This window comes from Ipomoea nil, unplaced genomic scaffold (genome assembly GCF_001879475.1).
Source record: "Ipomoea nil cultivar Tokyo-kokei standard unplaced genomic scaffold, Asagao_1.1 scaffold2653, whole genome shotgun sequence".
NCBI lineage: Eukaryota > Viridiplantae > Streptophyta > Magnoliopsida > Solanales > Convolvulaceae > Ipomoea > Ipomoea nil.
Window position 1 is genome coordinate 4,258,100 of NW_017619081.1, and position 10,155 is coordinate 4,268,254.

Here is a 10,155-nt window from a genome sequence, read left to right on the forward strand (position 1 = left end):
CTTTAGGTAGAATTATGTCGGACTCGGATAGTCAAAACGCCTCGATCGCGGATTACGATGAGGAGGTCGAGCGTATCAGCGACGAGGAAGTGGACATTATGTCCTACACTCCCGAAGCCAGCCCCCGAGCAGCGCCAGCCCCCGATCGAGCCGTCGAGCATAACAGCGCATCAAGCTCCTCCGGGACGTCAAGCTCTAGCTCCAGCGGATCGGGGAGCTCCAGCGAAGAAGAGGAAGAGAGAACCACGTCAAGCGGGCGGGGTTCTCCGACCGAGGGCGTTAGGGAAACGCCTACCCGGGTGGTTGGGGACCACCCGGAAGCTGCTCCTCGAGGAGGTGATCGAGAAAATACCCCCGAGCAGACCGAAGAAGACCCGGCCGGGCCGGCCACACCAGCCGTCGAGCTCGAGTTCTTGAACAGCGAGAGTGTCGAGCAAGAAATGAGCCTGCTGACCAAAGGCGAAGCGGCTCGGATTGCTGAAATACTCCGGGGTCGGGTTGAATTCGACACGAGCCGGCAGCTGGGGAACGTGATTGACAGGCATCGGGGCAAGTGGATCGGGATGCATTACGACTCCCTAATGGCCCCGATTGCCCTTCCCTTCCCGGCCCTCTTGACGGCCTTTCTAGCGTACTACCGGATCGTTCCGGCTCAAATCTGCCCGAACGCACATCGGATCCTTGCCTGCTTCCCGCAGATATGCACTCGGCACGAGGCCGAGTGCACGATGGAGTTGTTCAACTTCATCTACCAGATCAAGGTTCTCCCGGGCCGCTACGGGGGTGGGTTCCTGATGCTGCAATCCCGAGCAGATATGTGCTCCATCAAAGGCCTGCCCGGGAACAACAAGGGGTGGAAGAACAGAATTTTCTCCATCAAATACGACCCCTGGATCCTCCCGGTCGATCGCACTTGGAGCAGCCACTTCAGAAAGCAAGTGGTGCCGGTCGAGACGCAAGCGCTGAGGGACACGGTCAGCCGGATTTCGAGCGAGGTGCACGAATACACAATCTTCCAGACGGCTGAAAGTCTCGCAGCCGCCAAGCTCCCGCTCCCCACGTACGAGCTAAAGAAGAAGTACCTTCCCGTACCGATGGGCGTGACGGTCGCCAAGCCGTCGAAACGGAAGAAGAAAGGTTTGGCTCGAGCTGTTCCTCCCGACCTAGCTTCATTTCTTGATCTAACTAACTTAGCTCTTTTATTGCAGCCATGGCAGAATTTGGTGATGAAGACACCGCCCTTCCCCCGCCCGCCAAGATCTCCCTCGGCGAGAAGAAGAAGGCCAAGACCAAAGCAGCCGGGGAAAAGGAGATTCCCACTGCCCGACCCCTGAGTGCCTCGACCGTGTCGACGGGCGAGGGCTTCATCGTCGAGCAGCCTGACGTCTTGGTCACCCGGGTAGAGGTCGCCCGGGGCAAGGAGAAGGTCGCCGACCAGGGCGCGACCGAGGTGGGCAGCCTGAAGCGCCGCCGCGAGCAGCACAGCCCGAGCCCTTCGGTCGGGCGAGAGAGGGAGTCTACGTCCGTGCTGGCACGGATCGGCAACGCCGCGCCAGCCCGAGTGGATCTGGGGAAGATGACCCCGACCTAGGTGGCTGAACAGATCGGCCACGACCTGGCTGAGGTGAGTTTCCCAACTTATAATCTTTCTTTACCCAAGTGTTTTCGATCGGGCTAACCGAACGTCTCTTGTTTTGCAGATTTCCCGGGCCGCCCAGCTCCTACAAGGTCGAGCCATGCTGGCCGAGGAAGCTGATCACCACAAGAAGACGGCCGCCCGTCGCTTGAAGGAGATCAAGGACCTCCAAGCAGAGCTGGAGAAGACCCAGAAGGCCCTGAAGAAGGGCGACGAGGAGCGGGTTCTTGCCGAGAAGGTCGCCAGCCGGGCGATCGGAGAGGCCAAGGAGCTGAAGGCTCAGCTCGAGAATCCGAGCGAGCTGGCGCGGGCAGCCTTCAAAGACAAGGACTTGGGCTCGGCCTTCCTCACAGCAGCCCGGGGAACAGAGATCGGGGAAGAGCTGATCGTCTCGTTCGGTCGCTGGGGCTTTACGGCCGGGAAGCGGAAGATGCTTAAACGAGTCCGTTCTCGGTTGGAACAGGCCCTGGACGGGGAAGACCTTCAGCTGGTCCTCTCGGCCTTACCCCCAGACCTAGCCGATCCCGGTCCTTCTCCGTTCGCCCCAAAAGCCAAGGCGGCCGAGCCTGGAGCGTCGTCGGCGGCCCCTTCAAGCGGGAAGGAAGCGGCTGCTGGAGCCCGGGAGGCAAAGAAATAGGCTAGGCTGTCTCCTCTTTTTTGTAAGAAACACCGATCGGGAGCCCGGTCCCGAATTGTACCGGGCACCTTTTGTCAATTAATAAAATTTATTTTTTTGTGCTTTCTTGCGTCGCTCGTCTCTCGTTTCCTTGCTTCCAACTTGCACACACTGATCTCAATCACTCGACCCCCTGGCCTTTAGACCCGGTCTCGCAATATTCGATCCGCTTAACGCCCGACCTTACGACCTTATGGCCTGGTCGTTCGTTCGATATTTCGACGTCAAATCTGACCAACCGATCGGGTTTACCCGATTTCGGGCCTTTGTCGAAAAAATATATATTTTTTGAAAACAAGCCTCTACGGTCGAAATGTAACCGAGCGACGGGCCTGCAAATACTTCCTTATCCCAGCCCCCACACTATTGTGCGCTCGAGGTACGAGTGGGTGCAATAGTGGACAGAAGTTGGACGGATCGGGGAATAATGCTGAGAGCTCCTGACTTCCCCGATCAGTGGCATGACTTGGGTGTCCGCCCATGTGGAGCGCGTTTTGACCGGTCGATAGATTTCGCCCGGTTGATGAATGTTGAACTGATCTGCATGTAACGAAGGTGAAAGAAAATAACCGATCGGGCCGCCGCATACAAACGGTCGGGCAATCATCGATCGTATATACATTAAACTTTCCCGCTCGCAGGCGGTTGAATTAATTTTACAACCATAAATTTACATAGAAATGACGACCGGGACTAACTCGCAGGTCAAGCCCCCACTTCGTCTAAAAATACAAAAAATAGGCTAATGCCTAAAAAGAACGAGGTGCTCGGAATTCCAAGTCCCTTCGATTAGCCGACCAGTCGTTGTCTCTAGTCGGTATGTACCCGGCCGTATGACAGCATTGATGATGTACGGCCCTTCCCAGTTCTGAGCTAGCTTTCCGCCCTCTAGAGGTTGGCTGGCCTCCCTTCGTCGTAGAACGTAGTCTCCGACTTGAAAATAACGAGGGTTGACCCGAACATCTTTAGAACTCTTAACGCGCTTCTGATACTCGACTATGCGTCGAGCGGCTAGCTCTCGTTTTTCCTCGACCCCATCAAGGTCCACGGCCATCGCGTGTTCGTTCTCTTCCGCGTTATAGGTTCTCTCTCGATCGGTCGGAATCCAGGCCTCAATCGGAAGTCGGGCCTCGGCTCCGTAAACCAGGGCGAAAGGGGTCTCCATAGTAGCTTCCCTCGGGGTCGTCCGATAAGTCCACAAAACATATGGCAACTCATCGGCCCAACTACGACCGGCCGAGTGTAACTTCTTTTTCAGACCTTCCAATATCGTCCGGTTAGCATTCTCCACTTGTCCATTTCCCTGTGGGTAAGCGACCGACGACCGGACGTGAGTCGTCCCGATCGTGGCCAAGAAATTCTGGAAATATTGGCTCACAAACTGGCGACCGTTGTCGCTAATGAGATGCACGGGTGCGCCAAAACGGGAAATGACATTGCGCCAAAGGAAGCGAGCACACTGCTGAGATGTGATCGTGGCTAAGGGCTCGGCTTCTATCCACTTGGAGAAGTAATCTATGGCGACGATCACGAATTTTCTCCGACCGGAGAGCTGAGGGAAGGGGCCCAAGATATCTACTCCCCACCTAGCGAAGGGAATTGCGGTCGTGACTGGCTGGTAGAACGTTGCCGGTCGGCCAGGCATCCGGGCGTACAGTTGGCACGTCTCACATTCCCGAGCTAACTTTTCACAGTCTAGCTGGAGGGACGGCCAATAGTACCCGATCAGCATGATACGACGGGCCAGGGATCGACCTCCCTGATGTGAGGAGCAGATTCCCGAGTGCAGCTCCTTCATGACTAACTCGGCCTCGAACGCGGTCAAGCAACGCATAAGGGGGCCTCCATACGATCGCCTATACAGACGACCGTCCAAGATTTGGAACCTTGGGGCTCTAAGCTTGGCCTTCCGAGCACGCTGCGGGTCGTCGGGGAGGCGATCGTGCTCGAGATACTCCTTCAGATCGGTGATCCAGCTGTCCTCCACCGGCTGAATTGGATTGACCGGCAGGCGATGGATACTGTGTCTGGGGATCACCAAGATCCGAGCTATCTTCGAAATGTGCTCCGGGGCGTCTTGGGCCAGTTTAGATAAGATATCCGCATCGGCGTTATCCAACCGGGGTATGTGTCGGACGGTATACCCCCGGAACTGAGCGAGCTTTTCCATGGCAAGGTCTCGATACAACTGCAAACGCTCACCATTGACTTCATAGTCCCCGAGAACTTGCCCGACCACGAGCGCGGAATCTGTCTGAGCTCGAATGTATTCAACCCCCAAGTCCCGAGCGCACTGCAAGCCGTTAACGAACGCTTCGTACTCGGCCTCGTTGTTGGTCGGGTGGAACTGATACATAAGAGCAAAATAGACTTTGAATCCTTCTGGGCTCGTGACCACTACTCCTCCCCCTGCCCCTTTTTTGCTACTTGACCCATCAGTAGCCAACGACCACCACTCAGCCTCGGGATCCGCCACCTCGGGGGGTCGAGTATCCCGGGCGGTGCACTCGACTAAGAAGTCAGCAAGGGCCTGACCTTTGATAGCAGGTCTTGGTCGGTATTCGATCGCGTACTGGGTCAGCATTAACGCCCATTTGACTAGGCGACCCGATGAAGAGGCGGTGCGGAGGACTGGTCCGATCGGCTGATCGGTCAACACGCGAATCGCTCGACCCTGGAAGTAGGGAGCCAACTTCTTTGCAGCAATGTATAAGGCATAGACGACCTTCTCTAACCGGGAGTACCGGAGCTCGGGACCGTGTAGCGCGTGGCTTACATAGTACACCGGTCGCTGGACCCCTTCCAGATCGGTTCGGCACAACACTGCGCTTACTGCACGATCGGACACGGCGAGGTACACGTCTAGCTCTTCTCCGAGCTCGGGCTTTGAGAGCACGATCGGTGACATGAGATACTCCTTCAGTTCGTCAAAAGCCGCTCGGCATTCTTCGTCCCAGACGAATCCATTAACCTTCCGCAATACCTTGAAGAAAGGTAAAGCGCGCTCGGCTAGCTTGGAGAGGAACCGGCTGAGGGCTGCCAACCGACCGGTCAATTGCTGGACTTCCCGAATGGTGGAAGGTGGCTGCATGTCCAGAATCGCTTTTACTTTGGCCGGGTTAGGCTCGATTCCTCTCTTGGTCATCATATAGCCGAGGAACTTGCCGGTCTGAACCGCGAATGTACACTTGGTCGGGTTCAGCCGCAACTGGTACTTCCTCATGATCTGGAAGCACTCCCGAAGATCCCGAGTGTGGTCGGATCGGTCCCGACTCTTGACCAACATATCGTCGATGTAAGCTTCCATCGTTCGGCCCAGCAGATCAGCAAAGAGCATGTTGACCATCCTTTGGTAGGTCGCTCCTGCGTTTCGGAGGCCGAACGGCATCACTCGGTAACAATACAGCCCATCCGGGGTCACGAAGGCTGTCTTGCTCTCGTCTTCATGGTGCATCATGATCTGATGGTATCCCTTAAAGGCATCCATGAAGCTCATTAACTCGGCCCCAGCCGTCTCGTCGACCATCTGATGAATGCTCGGTAGAGGATACGGGTCGAGCGGACAGGCTTTGTTGAGGTCCGTAAAGTCGATGCACATCCTCCATGCTGGGGGCTTAGGAACAAGAACAATATTTGCCACCCACTCGGGATAGACCACCGGACGGATGTGCTCGATCGCCGCCATCTTTTTGACTTCTTCTCTTACAAACTCGCGGCGATCGGAGGAGAGGTGTCGTGTTTTCTGCACGACCGGCTTAGCTGCGGGATCGACGGCCAATTTGTGACAAATGACCGACCGATCGATCCCGGGCATGTCTTCAGGCCCCCATGCAAAGATATCTGCATACTCCCGGAGCGCGGCCAAAACTTCCGCTCGGATCTCGGGGGTGAGGGCTCGTCCGATCTTTATCTTTCTGTCCGGGCGGTCCTCGGACAGGGGAACTTCTTCAATTTCTTCGGAAGGCTCGGGCTGCTCCTTCCGTTCGTTAGCCTCCTCTTTGGCTATGGTGTTCACCCGGGAAGACGGACCGGAGTCACGTCTATTGACCGCTCTGGTGTAACACTTCCGGGCGGATTGGACATCGCCACGGACCACGCCGACCCCGTTAGGGGTGGGGAATTTCATGCACAGATGGGGCATAGAAATTATCCCACCGATCTTCATAATGGCGGGTCGGCCCAAGATAATGTTGTGGACGCAATGGAGGTTGACCACAACAAATTCCAGCTCCGTTTGGATCGACTTTGGAGGCGTGCCGATCTCGACCGGGAGCGTTATTTTTCCCTCGGGGTAGATAAGAGCCCCGGTAAAGCCCGACAGTGGTACACCGACCGGAGTCAGCTCCTTCCTGTCAAGGCCAAGCTTCTCAAACACGTCCAAGTATAGGACGTTCACGCTACTGCCCGTGTCAACCATGACCCTTTGGACATCCGTCCCCTTAACGTCAATCGTGACCACGAGCGCCTCCATGCCGTGATCACTGCTGGTAGGTTGGTCCTCGAGGGTGAAGGTTATGGGCTCCATCTTCTGCCTCTTCCCGGTCTCCCGGGAATCCACTACTGCGACCGGGCAATTTGTCCGCGGTCGGGAAGCATCTTCCAGCCCACCAAAGATGACGTGGATGGTAGGTTTTCCGGACGGGCGGCTACCGGACGGAGGGTCAGGGTCCCGTCGATCGTCCCTTCGATCGTCTCTTCGGTCCTGGCCCGACCGATCAGAGCGGTGATGAGATCGTCTGTGATCCCTCCGATCGGTATTTCTCTTGCTGTCTTCTCTCTTTCCCACACACTTGTCCAATTTTCCCAAATTGAGCAAATCTTCCAATAATTGGCGCAAGTGGGTACACTCCTCGGTGTCATGCCCGGCGCATCGATGGTAAGCACAATGCTTACTCTTGTCAGGGCCGTCTCGATCGGGATGGGGAAGTTTGATGAGATTGCAGGACTGGGCGTATTGCATGGCCTCCGCTGCTGATCGGTTCAAGGCCGTAAACTCGCCACGCCTGGTGCGGGGTCGGGGATTGTCATCTCCCGATCGATGTTCCGCCCGGCCGGCCGGTTTACGGGACGAAGAGCCGACCTCCTGCAAGCGCTTGACGGCATTCGCCTCACCTGCGTTGGCATAGTCAGTGACCCTTCGGAGGGCCTCCTCATAGGTGGTCGGGGGGTGGAGGATAAAATCCTGGTATAGATACCCCGCCCGGAGGGAGATGTGAAGCATGTGAGTGGCGGTCGCATCATCCATGGGCTCGACCTCCCCGACTGCTGCCTTCCACTTGATGAGAAAGTCGGTCAAGCTTTCCCCTTCGAGCTGCTTGGCCTTTTCGAGGTACATATAGGACTTCCTCACCACTTTGGAAGTAATGAACTTCCGTACAAACTTGATTGCCAGGGTCTCAAATTTGTCGATTGACCCCGGCTGCAGGGTTCGGAACCATTCTGCCGCCCGACCGGTGAGCGTTGAGTAGAAGGCCCTGCACATCACGGCGTCTGAAACGCCCTTCAGCATCATATTGCTGAAGAAATCATTCACGTGAGCCTCAGGATCTGTCCGACCGTCGTAACTCTTCTCTCCCGAGACCTTTAAGTCGAGCGGGTAAGGCTGAGCCATTACCGCTGCTGTGAAAGGCGTCTGGTGTAGGGTCGATCGGTCGGCCGGGGGTGCTGTAGGATACGCACTCCTGAGCTGCGCAACTTCCGCCTGGAGGTTGTAGAGCAATCCTCGGGTTTCGTTGAGCTCGGCGGCTTGAGCGGCTTGGGCTGTATCCCGAGCGCGTCGTCGTCGGTGAGATCTCGACCCGCTATATCCGGATGAAGCCTCGTGGCTAGCTTCCTGCATTTGTACGTCTTCTTGCCCGCGATTCGGGTCTTGGGGTCCCAAACGCTGGCGCATCTCCGGTCGAAGACGATCAAAAGCTACCGCTCGGGCAACTTCTTCAGGGTCCTCCGCTTGAATGGCCTGAGCTGGTGCCTCCATCGCATCAGCACCCCCCGACCCCAACCGCGAATGAGCCGAGCGTCGAGCCCGGGAAGTGGACTGACGCTGCGGCTCTACTTGTGCGGTCGGTTGTACCGGAGGGGCGGCGGCTGGAGCTGCATAAGCTGGCGTATATGGTGGATAACCAACCGGGGAAGTGTAGCACATTGGTTGGCCTGGCCAATACCCGTACGGTGGAGGTGGGACCGGGTACGGATACTGGGCGGGATACATCATCGGCTGCTGCTGGTATGGTAGACCGGGTGGTGGGTATCCCGGTTGTATGTAATTCACGGGCTGCTGGGCGGCCGGGTATGCATTTGACGGATGCGGTGGTGAAAGGTTGAGGTTGAGGTCCATTGTCTGACCCTGCTGTTGGGTAGCATAGTGGTCGGAGGAGCTCGCCGCATCCGCCTGGTCGTCGGCGAAGTTGTTGTGTGCCCACGGATACATGGTGATCGGGTGCTCGTCAAGACGTTGGTTTCTCGTACGGGTCCCCACAGACGGCGCCAAAATGATACTGCTAATTCTACGTGAGCAATATAAAATATCACGAGACCAATTAAAGCAAATAAAATCTTTATTGATCACAGTAAAGGCCCTAAGTACAATCTATTTGGTTGCTCTTAGTACCGACTGACTGCGGCCGGGATTCACTAACAACAACCTATCGATCGTCCAAAAGTCCCTTACACTGTAGCTACTGTGGGTATTTATAGCCGCTATGCCGGGGACAGGATTCCAGCCGTTCGGCATGTCCTCCACGTAGCCACCACGTGTCATCCTCCCGGGTGCCCTGCCTGTCGATGTAAAGAGCCGCCACGTGTCCTTCGTCAGCTCTTTCGCCAAAGGGCTACCGCTCGGTGGTCGACACCGTCGCTCGGGCAACTCCGGTCGGTCTACGACCGGGTTCTTCTCGTGGAGCCCGACCTGTTACCTGCAAAGACAAGGAGAAAGAGACAAAGGCTCCTCGGTCGTGGTGAAGCTATGTCGGTCGGGATATTCCCTACCACTAAGGTTAGGGAGTTTCGCCATTTTTGGGAAAGAAATGAATTTTTGCAGTATTGTTGGCTTACCATCTTGATCGACAGTCTGATGGCTTAGATTAGCTTCTCCTTATAGATATCGATAGCATTGTGCAATGACAGAAGAGTAGAATTGCTGTTTTGGGTGAAACGACTTGGTACGAATTGTTGTTCTCGACCGCCGCACTGTAAACTGTGTAGGCCTGCTAGGCCATAAGATAAATCGGAGCAAAAGGTCCAATCCACGGCTCTCCATTCAGATCCATTCTGAACACTCTACTTTGGTTTGGTTTCAGAACTCGAACCTCCGCAAAGTACATGTAAACATAATATTTGTCCGCCAAGTTTTGTGCCTCCCAAGAGAAGCTTAGCCTGCTACTCGCGTTCTCCAGCACCACCGCCGTTCTCATCACCTCAGACGGCGGTTGGAAAACGTTAAAAACCTTGGTCGAGTCGACGTCTATAGAGGTGCTTATTCTGGAAAATGGGAATCGACCGGAGGACCGATGGTGGTTGTGGATACCACGACGGAGAAGGAGGGGAATGGTGGATAGAGATGACCACGGTTCGGTTTGAACCGTAGGTTCGAACCGGAACCGTGACTGTGCAAACCGGAACCGTCCGTACGGTTCCGGTTCCGATTCTTAACCGGACCCTATAAGGTTCCGGTTAAGGTTTGTAAAAAAATTAAAAATTATAGTGTATTTTTTTTTTTGTTAATAATTCCGGTTAGAACCGGAACCTTACTATAAGGTTCCGGTTTCGGTTTCGCCATCCACGGAACCGGAACCGGAACCGTGGTCACCCCTAATGGTGGAGGCACGGTGGAGCCTGTGGTGGT